This window comes from Pseudophryne corroboree, chromosome 10 (genome assembly GCF_028390025.1).
Source record: "Pseudophryne corroboree isolate aPseCor3 chromosome 10, aPseCor3.hap2, whole genome shotgun sequence".
In the NCBI taxonomy this organism is placed as follows: domain Eukaryota; kingdom Metazoa; phylum Chordata; class Amphibia; order Anura; family Myobatrachidae; genus Pseudophryne; species Pseudophryne corroboree.
The window spans coordinates 222315859-222333079 of NC_086453.1; the positions used below are offsets into that span (position 1 = coordinate 222315859).

General features: G+C 47.3%; 1 protein-coding gene across 4 annotated transcripts in view; it reads right to left on the bottom strand.

The window, feature by feature from the left end:
* The window catches only part of H6PD (hexose-6-phosphate dehydrogenase/glucose 1-dehydrogenase), a 116052-nt gene that overhangs the window by 10851 nt on the left and 87980 nt on the right, over window positions 1-17221 (bottom strand). Inside the window, exon 1 of one of the 4 annotated variants that reach the window (XM_063943097.1) lies at window positions 8700-8859. The exons of the other annotated variants lie outside the window; for them this stretch is intronic. The gene's annotated coding sequence lies outside the window, so the exon portion shown is untranslated. Of the gene's footprint in view, window positions 1-8699; window positions 8860-17221 lie in introns of those variants that run through there. 4 annotated transcript variants of the gene reach the window in all.

Here is a 17221-nt window from a genome sequence, read left to right on the forward strand (position 1 = left end):
GTCAATGAATACAATTAAACAAAGAACTGACTCTTATCCAGGTCTCAAAACAGACTCCATTAAGGAGAAAGCAACATTACTGGGTGCAAAGGTTAATAGAGGCAAGCAGATGAATGGTAATGACACCACAAGAGCAGGACACAACTAACTTTAAAAACATAAAAGCTAACAGTAGAACTGTACATACAGTATAGTATATGTTTTTCTAAGCACATGGGACTTTGGGTCACTTATCATTGAATACTTTTCTCTGAAGCAGGCTGTGTGACACTGGACCATGAGATTGCAGGTTGGGCTGCAGTGTGACACTACTGACTGTAACCTTAATTCTAAGTGTCCCCCCCCCCCCCTGCAACCCCATCATGCCCATGCCATACTTCTTCAAAAAAAGGTCAGAAGATGAGCAGTAACCCAGGGAAACTGTTAGAATAATATAACAAAACAGTGGGAAAAAGACGGTCAAGAACCAAAAACCTCACACGACTGAGAATGAGGGAGGGATCGCAGTGTAAGTTGAATCTCGAGTAATGACTGACTAATCCAACTCAAAATGGTCTTCTTAGTAGCCAGCCAACCAACAGTGTTTATGTATACGTCACAAAGAACAAGCAGAGAATCTGTGCAGTAGGTCTTGTCCAAGTAAATGCGTGGACTACATCTAGCCAGTATCCTAAACCCACTGGGTAAATAATAATAAGAATTTACTCACCGGTAATTCTATTTCTCGTAGTCCGTAGTGGATGCTGGGGACTCCGTAAGGACCATGGGGAATAGCGGGCTCCGCAGGAGACTGGGCACTCTAAAGAAAGATTTAGTACTATCTGGTGTGCACTGGCTCCTCCCTCTATGCCCCTCCTCCAGACCTCAGTTTAGGAAACTGTGCCCGGAAGAGCTGACATTACAAGGAAAGGATTTTGGAATCCAGGGTAAGACTCATACCAGCCACACCAATCACACCGTATAACCTGTGATAAACTTACCCAGTTAACAGTATGAACAAACAACAGCGCATCAACCAACCAATGGATGCCAACATAACATAACCCTTATTTAAGCAATAACTATATACACGTATTGCAGAAAGTCCGCTCTTGGGACAGGCGCCCAGCATCCACTACGGACTACGAGAAATAGAATTACCGGTGAGTAAATTCTTATTTTCTCTAACGTCCTAGTGGATGCTGGGGACTCCGTAAGGACCATGGGGATTATACCAAAGCTCCCAAACGGGCGGGAGAGTGCGGATGACTCTGCAGCACCGAATGGGCAAACACCAGGTCCTCCTCAGCCAGGGTATCAAACTTGTAGAACTTTGCAAATGTGTTTGAACCCGACCAAGTAGCAGCTCGGCAAAGCTGTAATGCCGAGACCCCTCGGGCAGCCGCCCAAGAAGAGCCCACCTTCCTTGTGGAATGGGCTTTTACTGATTTTGGATGCGGCAATCCAGCCGCAGAATGAGCCTGCTGAATCGTGTAACAGATCCAGCGAGCAATGGTTTGCTTTGAAGCAGGAGCACCCAGCTTGTTGGATGCATACAGGATAAACAGCGAGTCAGTCTTCCTGACTTCAGCCGTCCTGGCAACATAGATCTTCAAAGCCCTGACTACATCAAGCAACTTGGAATCCTCCAAGTCACGAGTAGCCGCAGGCACCACGAGTTCGCAATTCTGCCCTGTCCATATGGAAAACCAGATAGGGGATTTTACATGACAAAGCCGCCAATTCTGACACACGCCTAGCTGAGGCTAGGGCCAACAGCATGACCACTTTCCACGTGAGATACTTTAGCTCCACCATCTTAAGTGGCTCAAACCAGTGGGATTTCAGGAAAGCCAATACCACGTTAAGATCCCAAGGTGCCACTGGTGGCACAAAAGGAGGCTAAATATGCAGCACTCCCTTAAACGTCTGAACCTCAGGCAGTGAAGCCAGTTCTTTTTGAAAGAAAATGGATAGGGCCGAAATCTGGACCTTTATGGACCCTAATTTTTGGCCCATAGTCACACCTGACTGTAGGAAGTGCAGGAATCTGCCCAGCTGGAATTCCTCTGTAGGGGCCTTCCTGGCCTCGCACCAAGCAACATATTTTCGCCATATACGGTGATAATGTTTTGCGGTCACGTCCTTCCTAGCCTTTATCAGCGTAGGAATAACTGCTTCCGGAATGCCCTTTTCTGCTAGGATCCGGTGTTCAACCGCCATGCCGTCAAACGCAGCCGCGGTAAGTCTTGGAACAGACAGGGCCCTTGTTGTAACAGGTCCTGCCTGAGAGGCAGAGGCCATGGGTCCTCTGTGAGCATTTCTTGCAATTCCGGGTACCAAGTCCTTCTTGGCCAATCCGGAACAATGAGTATTGTTCTCACTCCTCTTTTTCTTACAATTCTCAGCACCTTTGGTATGAGAGGAAGAGGAGGAAACACATAGACCGACTGGAACACCCACGGAGTTACTAGTGCGTCCACAGCTATCGCCTGAGGGTCCCTTGACCTGGCGTAATATCTTTTTAGCTTTTTGTTGAGACGGGGCGCCATCATGTCCACCTGTGGCAGTTCCCATCGATTTGCAATCTGCGTGAAGACGTCTTGATGAAGTCCCCACTCTCCCGGGTGGAGGTCGTGTCCGCTGAGGAAGTCTGCTTCCCAGTTGTCCACTCCCGGAATGAACACTGCTGACAGTGCTAGTACATGATTCTTCGCCCACCGAAGAATCCTGGTGGCTTCTGCCATTGCCACCCTGCTTCTTGTGCCGCCCTGGCGGTTTACATGGGCCACTGCCGTGATGTTGTCTGACTGAATCAGCACTGGTTGGTTTCGAAGCAGAGGCTCCGCTTGACTCAGGGCGTTGTATATGGCCCTTAGTTCCAGGATATTGATGTGCAGACAAGTCTCCTGACTTGACCACAACCCTTGGAAGTTTCTTCCTTGTGTGACTGCCCCCCACCCTCGGAGGCTTGCATCCATGGTCACCAGGACCCAGTCCTGTATGCCGAATCTGCGGCCCTCAAGGAGGTGAGCACCTTGTAGCCACCATAGAAGAGACACCCTGGCCCTGGGGGACAGGGTGATCATCCGATGCATCTGAAGATGCGATCCGGACCACTTGTCCAGCAGATCCCACTGAAAGATCCTCGCATGGAACCTGCCGAAGGGAATGGCTTCGTATGACGCCACCATCTTTCCCAGGACTCGCGTGCAGCGATGCACCGACACCTGTTTCGGCTTTAGGAGGTCTCTGACCAAAGTCACGAGCTCCTGAGCCTTCTCCTCCGGGAGAAACACCTTCTTCTGGTCTGTGTCCAGAATCATGCCCAGGAAGGGCAGACGCGTCGCAGGAATCAGCTGCGACTTCGGAATGTTCAGAATCCAGCCGTGTTGACGCAACACTTCCTGAGAGTGTGCTACGCTGATCAGCAACTGCTCCCTGGACCTCGCCTTTATGAGGAGATCGCCCAAGTATGGGATAATTGTAACCCCTTGCTTCCGAAGGAGCACCATCATTTCCGCCATCACCTTGGTAAAAACTCTCGGTGCCGTGGACAGGCCAAACGGCAACGTCTGGAATTGGTAATGACAGTCCCGTACCACAAACCTGAGGTACTCCTGATGAGGCGGATAAATGGGGACATGCAAGTAAGCATCCTTGATGTCCAGAGACACCATAAAATCCCCTTCCTCCAGGCTTGCAATGACCGCTCTGAGCGATTCCATTTTGAACTTGAATTTCTTCAGATAAATGTTCAGGGATTTTAAATTTAAAATGGGTCTGACCGAACAGTCCGGTTTCGGTACCACAAACATAGTGGAATAGTAGCCCCTTCCCCGTTGAAGGGGGGGGACCTCTACCACCACTTTCTGGAGAAAAAGTTTGTGAATTGCCTCCAACACTATCTCCCTTTCCATGGGGGAAGTTGGTAAGGCCGATTTTAGGTAACGGTGAGGGGGCATCACCTCGAATTCCAGCTTGTATCCCTGAGACACAATTTGTATAGCCCAAGGATCCACCTGTGAGCGAACCCACTGGTGGCTGAAATGTCGGAGACGCGCCCCCACTGCTCCTGGCTCCTCCTGTGGAGCCCCAGCGTCATGCGGTGGATTTAGTGGAAGCCGGGGAAGACTTTTGTTCCTGGGAACTAGCTGCAAGGTGCAGCTTTTTTCCTCTACCCCTGCCTCTGGCAAGAAAGGACGCACCTCTAACCTTCTTGCTCTTCTGAGAACGAAAGGACTGCATTTGGTAATACGGTGCTTTCTTAGGTTGTGGAGGGACATAAGGCAAGAAATTTGACTTCCCAGCCGTAGCTGTGGAAACTAGGTCCGAGAGACCGTCCCCAAACAATTCCTCACCCTTATAAGGTAAAACCTCCATGTGTTTTTTAGAGTCGGTATCCCCTGTCCATTGCCGAGTCCATAAGACCCTTCTGGCAGAAATGGACATTGCGTTAACTCTAGAGCCCAGCAGGCAAATGTCCCTCAGGCAATCCCGCATATATAGGACCGCGTCCTTGATATGTGCCAGGGTCAGTAGAACAGTGTCCCTATCCAGGGTATCTAACTCCTCAGACAGAGAATCCGTCCATGCAGCTACCGCACTACACATCCAGGCCGAAGCAATTGCTGGCCTCAGCAGTGTGCCAGAATGTGTATAAACAGACTTTAGGATAGCTTCCTGCTTTCTATCCGCAGGATCCTTTAGGGCGGCCGTATCCTGAGACGGCAGGGCCACCTTCTTGGACAAGCGTGTCAACGCCTTGTCTACCCTAGGGGAGGATTCCCAGCGTAACCTGTCCGTTAGCGGGAAGGATACGCCATAAGTAATCTCTTGGAAACTATCACCTTCCTGTCAGGGGAATCCCACGCTTTTTCACATAATTCATTTAATTCATGTGAAGGGGGAAAAGTCACTTCATGCTTTTTCTCCCCATACATATAAATCCTCTTGTCAGGGACAGGATTTTCCTCAGAAATGTGTAATACATCCTTCATAGCTACAAATCATGTAGCGGATGGCTTTAGTCATTTTAAGCTGCAACTTTGCCTCATCGTCATCGACACTGGAGTCAGATTCCGTGTCGACATCTGTGTCAACTATCTGGGATAGTGTGCGCTTTTGAGACCGTGACGGCCTCTGCGCTGTAGGATCAGGCATGGGTTGAGACCCTGACTGTCCCCCGGTTTGTTATGCAAGGAGTTTACATTATCATTTAACACCTTCCACATATCCATCCAATCAGGTGTCGGCACCGTCGGCGGCGACACCACACTCAGCTGCACTTGTTCTGCCTCCACGTATCCTTCCTCATCAAACATGTCGACACAGGCGTACCGACACAGCACACACACAGGGAATGCTCTGACTGAGGACAGGGCCCCACAAAGGCTTTTGGGGAGACAGAGAGAGAGTATGCCAGCACACACCCCAGCGCTATATAACCCAGGGATTACACTGTACCTTAGTGTTTACCCTGTAGCTGCTGTTAATATATATATACTGCGCCTAAATTTAAGTGCCCCCCCTCTCTTTTTTACCCTTTAATGCACCTGTATACTGCAGGGGAGAGCCTGGGGAGCGTCCTTCCAGCGGAGCTGTGAAGAGAAAATGGCGCTGGTGTGCTGAGGAAGAAGGCCCCGCCCCCTCAGAGTAGTGGACAAGTGGAATAGCCTCCTATTAGAGGTGGTAGAGCAGGCCTGGCCAACCTGGGGCTCTCCAGCTGTTGTGAAACTACAAGTCCCAGCATGCTTTGCCACAGTCTTTGCTATTAGGGAATGCTAAAACTGTGGCAAGGCATGCTGGGATGTGTAGTTTCACAACAGCTGGAGAGCCGCAGGTTGGCCAGGCCTGTGGTAGAGGCTAAGATAGTAGAACAACTTAAACATGCATGGGATAGACCTAAAGATATCCTTACAAAGAAATAAGGATCAAATAAGGTTTGAGGTAAAAATATGGTAAAAAATCATTAAGCATTTCTTAAATAAGCTGAACAGGGTCTATTTAGTTAGGTGCATATTTTGCAGGGGTGTAGAATATGCAGCCCAGCAAACCATGCTGCAGTAAAAGGAGTGGAAAAAAAACAAAACAAGTGTTCATAGAATACATATACTGTCTAATGCACATACATTTAGGCTGGGTACATACTTGACGATGCGCATAAGATGCAACATCGTCAAGTGTAACGTTATCGGCACCGATATCATCAGTGATGGCATGCATCCACATGCAGATGCATGCGGTCTTGCCCAATATCTTTAGATTTCAAGGCTGAAACTAAAGATATTGAACTTCGTTAATGACCCATGGGAGCGCGCATCGTTAACGATATAGTGTGTACACAGCCAGGGACGTGCGGTGAGCTAAATGGCTCAGGAGGCACTGGCTTTCCCCAGATCCAGATTTACACACAATATATGAACCAAAGTGTACATCTGGGCATTATACACAGTTGCAGCAGTATAAATTCCAGGAAATTTGGTGAGTTTTGATCAGAGATGTGCGGAAAAGATGGGTAGGAGAGGCACTGCCTCATCTGCCACAGACTTTTTACTCCAGGGTTTTGGCTATAAAAACGATTAGAATAATGCAAAGAAGATATTTATAATATATTGTTTGTATTTTTCAAATACTTTACACAGTCAAAACTCTGGCACAAACGTAAGTATGACAGGAAAGGCTCTGCCTCACCCCACCGCACGTCACTAGTACACACTAGACGATATGAACAATGTGTTGCCCGAGACACCAGCTCGGATGATATTATATCGGGTGTATATCGTCAAGTGTGTATCCAGCATTAGACAGACCCTCACACCCAGTGGCGGATCAAGGATTTGACCGGGAAGAGGCGTTTCTTTTGTATGCATGCCTGGGAAAGTGGGTGTGGCCTTGTAAAAAAGGGCATGGTCTTACTGGGAATGCCGTACCCATGAGCCACACCCTCATTCTCATCACGCTGGGGCATGGAGTACATATAATATATATATATATATATATATATATATATATATATATATATATATATACACACTGTATACACACAAATATACATATACACACACACACACACACACACACACACACACACACACACACACACGAAGGTAGCGTTGGTTGCTAGCTACAGCAGCTAAGCTTACAATTACACTGGGGAGTAGGGTCGGTGGTTGGAGGGGGGGCTAGCTACAGCAGCTGAGCTCAGTCACACTGCTGGCGGGCTTGGGGTTGCTGTAGGAGGCTGGATACAGCAGTGCAGACACTGCACAAATCCCAGGGCGCTGAGCTTTTTAGAGGAGCAGGGAATGGAGCCAAGTTGCCATGGTGACTGTAGCAGGAAGTAAACCAATTTTGGGGCACGTAGGAGCAGCCAATAAGTGAATCTGCCTCTACTTGCTGTGCTGTAGGATAAGCTCCATGTCAGATCTCGGAATTAGTTGTACTGTTGTAGCAGCCATATAGTGTAAGGGGCTCTGGGTCCGTTGAGAGCATCTGAATGTACTGTAGCAGCTGCCGGCTCCAGGCAAATACATGCATATTGAGTAGACAGTCAGCAAGCCAGAATAAAATAGGAAAAAATAAATAAAAAAGCATATCTGCCCCATATTTGTTTTGACTGTTTCCAGGCTGCTGGATACTGGCCCGATAGCCTCTAAAAAGGGTCCCGTGGACATGTTCTCTCTGCTCGCATCTGCTAGTGGCGGCCATGCAAAGAAAACTCAAAATGACAGGGAGGGGAGGGGAGGGGGATGGGTGGGGGGGAAGTAACGTGCATAATGAGCGGTGTGTATGCATTATTGCGTGTTGCCACGGGTCACATGCGATATCTTCTGGTCAGCCATGCTGCACAGCCAACTGGAAGATATTGCATACGACTCGGTGCAGTGTAATGATAGTTATCATTCAGTCCTTCATTACATCGTTCTGATGTGTACCGCGGATACATTAGGTCAACCAATATATAGGCCAGGTACACGCTGTTCTGATATGTAGCGCCATAATACATAATAATATTACATCAACATCAGCTGATATACAACGAATGGTAAGCATACTTTGGCTGATCCACTGGCAGAGTCAGTACGGACCACCACAGAATGTTTTAGGCCAAAACAGATCTTCCTGGTGGCCTGTTGGTTCTGTGAATAACGCTACTGCATCAAGTAGTACTTGATGTGACTGAATCATTCCTTGAAACATTACTGCTCCAACAGGTGTCCTCTAAAACCAATATGATGTTTGTGAGGGACGTGGGTGCATAGACCACAAAAATCTGTCCAGCTGGATTGTTGGCAGTGCCACTAATGGTCATGTTTAACCCCATTCCAGAAAAAATTTCCAGTGTCCATAGAAGCATGATATCTATAGTCTAGAACCTATTATTTCATTAAAAGCCCAATTGTTCCAGTGTTCGCAGACTCAACAGAACTGAAACCAGCAAAGACCAAAGAAGAAGTAGGGTGAGCATAAAGACCCGGGACATCCATTTCTGGGTAGTCTGTATACAGCTATACCAGATGGGATGCACTGGTAAATTACCCAATACCACTAGCAGAAAAGCTGCAGAGATTTCAACCATGGATACGTTGGAGCAGAGAATCAGTCCAACTGTCTAGGTCACTAACAAAAGATCAAGCTGAACATGAGGGCTACTCAGTAAGAGAGGAACGCAAATCTGTCCCCCTCTAGCCAGACATAACACAAGTAATTTACAGTACCTGTTCTGGAGAGTTCAGGTGATCCTCATGCATAAACTAATCTGTGCAAACAGCTTGCGCACAGACATGCAGGCTACGAGTGAACCCAGAAAGAAATCAGTTCAAGGATGCCCCTTTGTTAATTATTACACTAGAAAAACTTTGCACAAGTATCACACAGAAAACTCTGCCTGGCAATGAGAGCTCAGATATCCCAGCACTCATTGTTTGGTCAGCTGAAACCATAGGAATAAACGCTTGGTAAACAGAAAGATAACATCTGATTAGTCAATGCAGGTTTCATGCAGAAAGTACATTCTGGGGCCAGGAGCCAAATACAGCACTTGCACAACACTTCATGGAAGTAATGTACAAATCAGCTGAATTTTTTTTTTTTTTTGCACTACAGTTTATGTTTATCGATTTTAAAACAAAGAACTATCATCAGGCAAAAGTCCAGTATCAGAAAAGTATCACCCTGAATGAGTACATACAGTATATGCAGGTACTGAATTCAATATAGCTACAGTAATTACAACTAAATATCAAGTGACTTAATAATATACAAAGAGAAAAAAAACAACAATGGATAAAGACAAAACAGAAGCAAAAGAGGGGGAAAGGAAAGGAGGACGGGAGAAGGGGGAAGCAACATACCTAGTGTGCCTAACCTAGACCCAAAACCAATGCTGCTTTATATGAAAGCATTTTAACAAAAAAAATCTATATTAATTTGAATGTGTTTTAAAGTTGCAGGCATTGTAGCGGTATAATGCATAGTGGGTGGGATGCATGACGAATCGCATTGTGGAGCTCATTCAGAGAGCAGTGCCGTTTGCCTGCATCGACAAACTGCGCATGCGCAGCAGCCGCATTGCGCTTGCGTGGCCTTGCATATTGTGGACTGTTGCAGGAGTGGGACAGGCAGAACGGAGGCGTGCTGGGAGCATTTTCATGGCGGCAATGTGTGGTGGACCGTCTGACAGCGCAGAAGGGTTTAACCTTTAATTCGATGTCTCTGCAATTACATTGCGGATGCATCGTGAAGGGGCGCCACACATACTGGGCAGCCGCCAGCATGTGAGATGGATGCATATTATGCTGCGTAAGCATCATCCTCCTGCATCCATGCCCCTGGACGCAGCAGCTGCTTCCCCGTCTTGGATTCCTCTGTGCGGTCCGCTCTCCTGCCTGGTCCACTGTCTGGTGGAGTGCCTCCTGTGATCCGGTGTATGTGAAGAGGGAGGCTGTGTTGGCCCCTATTGCACCATCCAAGCTGCTGCCTCTCACCGCTGCCATCTTGACTGGGACCCGCTCAGGTCTGCTGCACAGATTCCGGCATTGAAATACTACTCCTCTACGCTCCGCTCCCTGTGAGTGAGATTGCTCCCTGGGTCTGGCAAGCTTGGACTGGCATTCCCTGTGTTGTTAATAGTTCCCGCTAATCCAGCTGTGGAGTTGTAGTTGTGGGAGGGAAGCGCCAGTTTGGGCCTCCTTTATTAAACTGGCTTACATATCTGTGTTGTTGCACTGCAGCTCCTGCTTTGCTTCCAAGCTCTCTGTACCCCTACCATATACGTGCCTACATTAAAGGACTGTCCTCTGTTCTCTATTTGAGGGGGGAACTCTTTGTCCTTTGTTCATTTTTGTTTTGCACTAACTACTATAACTATGGGGGAAACTGGGAATGCAGCAAGAGTAGCTGTAAAACTTGAAAGCTTTGCCAGGTCCTCTTATGCTCCTCCACCATCCTCCCAGCAGGTGTCTAATCCTCCATCACCCCAGTTACCCTAAGACGCTACCCCTCAGTGATTCTCCTCATTCCACTCAGCAGATATTGCAAACTATCTCAGCATCTGAGCAACATGTCAAAATTGGACAGGTGCTGGTGGATGCATGCTGCTACAATACATTTACCTACTAATAAGCCTTTCCTCATAATCCAGTGCTTCTAGCCCCTTAATCAATTTGGTAGCTCGCCTCTGAACCCTTTCAAGCTCGAAGATATCTTTTTAATAGTACGGTGCCCAGAACTGTACACGATATTCAAGGTGTGGCCATACCAATGATTTATACAGTGGCAGGGTTACACTCTCATCCCTCGTCTCCATTCCCCGTTTTTTGCATGCTAATACCTTATTTGCCTTTGTTGCTGCACTTTGACATTGGGTACTGCTGCTAAGTCTGTTATCAATGAGCACCCCCAAATCTTTTTCAAATACATTTCCCCCTAAATTTTCCCCATTTCATTTATAGGTTGCCTGATTGTTTTTAGTCCCAAGGTGCAAATGACCTTACATTTTTCTACATTGACAAATTCTCCATTTGTCTGCCCAGACTTCCAGTTTAAATACTGCAAGTCGTTCTGTAGAGACTCAACATCCTTGTCTGAATTAACAGGATTTTAATACCTACCGGTAAATCCTTTTCTCCTAGTTCGTAGATGATGCTGGGGTCCACTTCAGTACCATGGGGTATAGACTGTTCCGCAGGAGCCATGGGCACTTTAAGACTTTTTCAGAGTGTGACCTGGCTCCTCCCTCTATGCCCCTCCTCCAGACCTCAGTATGGGAACTGTGCCCAGTGAGACGGACATTTCGAGAAAAGGATTTACTTTTAAGTTAATGGTGAGATTCATAGATAAAGAATTTAATAGGGAGTGTGTGAACACTCCCACTCCTGGCGCACCTTAATTAAATGAATAATAAAAAAAGCTGAACAACAGCTGCAAGCACTAGGGGACTGCTAGTTCCCCCAAAGGCAGAGATAGAAAATATATACAAGTGCTGCGCTTGAAGTGAGCTTGGTTAATTGCTACTTGGTGAAAATATAAATATAAAGGTGTCTGCTCCAATCAATCAACAGCTCACACGGAACTTGCTAATAAACAAATTTAATAATACACATAAAAATAAAATAAAATAAAATAAAATAAAAGACAATTATAAAAACAAATGTTTAAAACTAGCTCAAGCACACTGATACATTTGCTGTATGGATCACTGAAATGAAAGTTTGTAAATAGTGTCACTTTAATGTTGCCACAAAGGACCTAATTGTGGTCTCTTTGTATCAATAGGGACTGGTAAGTAGCAGTTCGTACAGCCTGTTGGAGAATAAATGAAACAAACTCTTGTGCCTCTAGGCTACTGGCGTCCCAGTGCAGAGGAGAAGCCGCTGATTATAATTACCCGTCCTGCGGGAAATGTAGTGATGCGGCACAAGAGGTACCGGAGCAGCTGCCGTGCGTCTGCCGTTGGCACTAGCAAAGTGCAGATGGTAAGATCTAGGCAAGCCGGTCGTAATGCTGCAGTAATACGCTGGGCTGGCGTTCCGGTTGGAAATTCTCCACGGCTGATCGAGCAGATTCAAGGAGCACCACTGCGGGTGAGAATGACTGGCAACACTCAGTGCGTCCGTGAGCAATGTGAAGGAGTGACGTCAACGCGTTTCGTCCCGTATCCCGGGACTTCCTCAAGACGATGGGGTGAATGGTGAGATTCATACCAGCTCACACTTCAACCATGCCGCACACATGGCATTCAACAAAAACACATGCCAACGGCATGAACATTACAGCAACCATACTGAAAACATTTTTAACAAATAAACAACTGCAGGTAAAGTACGCACTGGGCTGGGTGCCCAGCATCCTCTACGGACTAGGAGAAAAGGATTTACCGGTAGGGATTAAAATCCTGTTTTCTCATACGTCCTAGAGGATGCTGGAGTCCACTTCATGACCATGGGGTTATACCAAAGCTCCAGTACGGGCGGGAGAGTGCGGGTGACCCTGCAGCACCGATTGATCAAACTGTAGGTCCTCATCGGCCAAGGTGTCAAACTTGTAAAACTTAACAAACATGTTTGCCCCTGACCAAGTAGCTGCTCGGCAAAGTTGCAATGCCGAGACTCCCCGGGCAGCCGCCCAGGATGAGCCCACATTTCTAGTAGAATGGGCAGTCACCGAATTAGGTATCGGCAATCCTGCCGTGGAATGAGTGTGCTGAATCGTACCTCTGATCCAGCGCGCAATGGTCTGCTTAGAAGCAGGACACCCAATCTTGTTGGGAGCATACAGGACAAACAGAGCCTCTGTTTTCCGTATCCGAGCTGTTCTTGCGACATAGATTCTCAAAGCCCTGACCACATCCAGAGACTTTGAAGCAGCAAAGGTGTCAGTAGCCACTGGCACCACAATAGGTTGGTTTATATGGAAAGAAGAAACCACCTTTGGAAGAAATTGCTGACGAGTTCTAAACTCAACCCTATCTTCATGGAAAATCAAGTACGGGCTCTTGTAAGACAAGGCCCCTAACTCAGACACCCTTCTTGCGGATGCCAAGGCCAACAGCATGACCACTTTCCAAGTGAGAAACTTCAACTCTATCTCCTGTAGAGGTTCAAACCAATCCGATTGAAGGAATTGCAACACCACGTTAAGATCCCATGGTGCCACAGGAGGCAAGAATGGAGGTTGGATGTGCAGAACCCCTTTCACGAATGTCTGAACTTCTGGAAGGGAGGCCAATTGTTTCTGTAAGAAAACGGACAAGGCCGAAATCTGGACCTTGATTGAACCCAATCGTAGGCTCGCATCCACACCCGCCTGGAGAAAATGGAGAAAACGTCCTAACTGAAACTCTTCCGTTGGAGCCTTCTTGGTTTCACACCAAGACACATATCTTCTCCAAATACGGTGGTAATGTTTAGACGTTACTCCCTTCCTGGCCTGAATAAGAGTGGGAATGACTTCTTTGGGAATACCCTTTCGGGCTAGGATCCGGCGCTCAACAGCCATGCCGTCAAACGTAGCCGCGGTAAGTCTTGATACACGCACGGCCCCTGCTGCAGCAGATCCTTGCGAAGAGGAAGAGGCCGAGGATCTTCTATGAGCAACTCCTGAAGATCTGGATACCAAGCCCTCCTTGGCCAGTCTGGGACAATGAGGATCGCTCGAACGTCTGAAATTGGTAATGACAATCCTGCACTGCGAACTTTCAGAATGAGTGGAAGCAGAGGGAAGACATATACCGACCGAAACACCCACTGGGTCACTAGTGCATCCACTGCTATTGCTTGAGGGTCTCTCAACCTGGAACAATATCTCTGAAGCTTCTTGTTAAGACGAGATGCCATCATGTCTACTTGAGGAACTCCCCAAAGAATCCCGAACCTGCGTCCCTCTAGGAGGTGAGAACTGTGCAGCCACCACAGGAGTGAAATTCTGGCTTTGGATGACAGGATTATCCTTTGATGCATGTGTAGATGGGATCCGGACCACTTGTCCAATAGGTCCCACTGGAATACTCTGGCATGGAATCGGCCAAACTGTATGTATACCGAATGCATTGATGAATCGACACTCTTGTTAGTTTCAGAATTTGTTTGACCATTCTCTGGATCTCCAGAGCCTTTTCTACTGGAAGAAATATCCTCTGTACTTCTGTGTCCAGTATCATCCGCAGAAAGGATAATCTTTTCATCGGTTCCAATTGTGACTTTGGAGAATTTATGATCCAACCGTGATGTTGAAGTACTGTCAGGGAGAGTGCAATGTTCTGCACCAACCTTTACCTGGACCTCGCTTTTATCAGGAGATCATCCAGGTAAGGAATTATATTGACTCCTTGCTGTCGAAGGAGGACCATCATCTCCACCATCACCTTGCTGAACACCCTCGGTGCCGTGGAGAGTCCGAACGGCAACGTCTGAAATTGGTAATGACAATCCTGCACTGCGAATCTCAGATAAGCTTGATGCGGAGGATAAATGGGAACACGTAAGTAGACATCTTTTATGTCCACTGACACCATGAACTCCCCCTCCTCCAGACTGGAAATCACTGCCCTCAGAGATTCCATCTTGAACTTTAACCTTTTCAGGTAAAGATTCAGAATTTTCAGGTTTAGAATCGGTCTGACCGAGCCGTCCGGCTTCGGAACTACAAATAGGCTTCAATAAAACCCTTCTCTTTGTTGTAACAAGGGAACCAGGACAATGACTTGATCCTGACACAATTTTTGTATTGCTGCTGCTACCACTTCCCAGTCCGGGATAGAAGCTGGCAAGGCCGATTTGAAAAATCGGCATGGGGGGGATGTCTTGAAACTCCAGTTTGTACCCTTGGGACACTGGGGGTAGAGAGATGCAGATGTACACTCTTAGCAAGCACTAAGAACACTGATAATAAAAATAATTTAAATAAACCCTCACAATTAACATGGAGTATAATTGAAGTTCTTAGCACACATTTGCGCAAATATGCGGGCCCATGTACCGCGGCCAGGTGACTTCATCACATGGGTCCCTAACATCCCTAATACTATCACATTCTATACATTTATACAGGACTTACCTCTAAATAGGGCCTTATCAATGTGATGAAGTCACCTGGCCGCGGTACATGGGCCCGCATATTTGCGCAAATGTGTGCTGAGAACTTCAATTATACTCCATGTTAATTGTGAGGGTTTATTTAAATTATTTTTATTATCAGTGTTCTTAGTGCTAAGAGTGTGCATCTGCATCTCTCTTCCCCCAGCATAGTATTAGAAGCCTCAGAATGATAGCACCTCTTGATATCTTTAGTAATAGGATGTGCAATCCAGGTTCCCCCCTTTTTTCCACCCTTGGGGCACTGTCTGTACGACCCACGGGTCCAGGCCAGATTGAACCCAGAAGTGACTGAAGAGTTTCAGACGTGCCCCCACCTGAGCGGACTCCCGCAAGGAAGCCCCAGCGTCATGCTGAAGATTTGGCAGGAACAGAGGTTGATTTCTGCTCCTGTGATCCTGGAGACACTGTGGACTTTTTTCCCTTTCCCCTTCCTCTACCTCTACCTGCAAAGAAAGGGGAACCTTTACCCTTTTTGTATTTATTGGGCCGAAAGGACTGCATCTGAGAGTGATGTGTCTTTTTTGCCGGTGCAGGAGCATGAGGCAAGAATGTCGATTTACCTGCGGTAGCCGCAGAAACTAGAGATGAGCGCCTGAAATTTTTCGGGTTTTGTGTTTTGGTTTTGGGTTCGGTTCCGCGGCCGTGTTTTGGGTTCGAACGCGTTTTGGCAAAACCTCACCGAATTATTTTTGTCGGATTCGGGTGTGTTTTGGATTCGGGTGTTTTTTTCCAAAAACACTAAAAAACAGCTTAAATCATAGAATTTGGGGGTCATTTTGATCCCAAAGTATTATTAACCTCAAAAACCATAATTTACACTCATTTTCAGTCTATTCTGAATACCTCACAATATTATTTTTAGTCCTAAAATTTGCACCGAGGTCGCCGTGTGAGTAAGATAAGCGACCCTAGTGGCCGACACAAACACCGGGCCCATCTAGGAGTGGCACTGCAGTGTCACGCAGGATGTCCCTTCCAAAAAACCCTCCCCAAACAGCACATGACGCAAAGAAAAAAAGAGGCGCAATGAGGTAGCTGTGTGAGTAAGATTAGCGACCCTAGTGGCCGACACAAACACCGGGCCCATCTAGGAGTGGCACTGCAGTGTCACGCAGGATGGCCCTTCCAAAAAACCCTCCCCAAACAGCACATGACGCAAAGAAAAAAAGAGGCGCAATGAGGTAGCTGACTGTGTGAGTAAGATTAGCGACCCTAGTGGCCGTCACAAACACCGGGCCCATCTAGGAGTGGCACTGCAGTGTCACGCAGGATGGCCCTTCCAAAAAACCCTCCCCAAACAGCACATGACGCAAAGAAAAAAAGAGGCGCAATGAGGTAGCTGACTGTGTGAGTAAGATTAGCGACCCTAGTGGCCGACACAAACACCGGGCCCATCTAGGAGTGGCACTGCAGTGTCACGCAGGATGTCCCTTCCAAAAAACCCTCCCCAAACAGCACATGACGCAAAGAAAAAAAGAGGCGCAATGAGGTAGCTGTGTGAGTAAGATTAGCGACCCTAGTGGCCGACACAAACACCGGGCCCATCTAGGAGTGGCACTGCAGTGTCACGCAGGATGTCCCTTCCAAAAAACCCTCCCCAAACAGCACATGACGCAAAGAAAAAAAGAGGCGCAATGAGGTAGCTGACTGTGTGAGTAAGATTAGCGACCCTAGTGGCCGACACAAACACCGGGCCCATTTAGGAGTGGCACTGCAGTGTCACGCAGGATGTCGCTTCCAAAAAACCCTCCCCAATCAGCACATGATGCAAAGAAAAAGAAAAGAAAAAAGAGGTGCAAGATGGAATTATCCTTGGGCCCTCCCACCCACCCTTATGTTGTATAAACAAAACAGGACATGCACACTTTAACCAACCCATCATTTCAGTGACAGGGTCTGCCACACGACTGTGACTGATATGACGGGTTGGTTTGGACCCCCCCCCAAAAAAGAAGCAATTAATCTCTCCTTGCACAAACTGGCTCTACAGAGGCAAGATGTCCACCTCATCTTCACCCTCCGATATATCACCGTGTACATCCCCCTCCTCACAGATTATCAATTCGTCCCCACTGGAATCCACCATCTCAGCTCCCTGTGTACTTTGTGGAGGCAATTGCTGCTGGTCAATGTCTCCGCGGAGG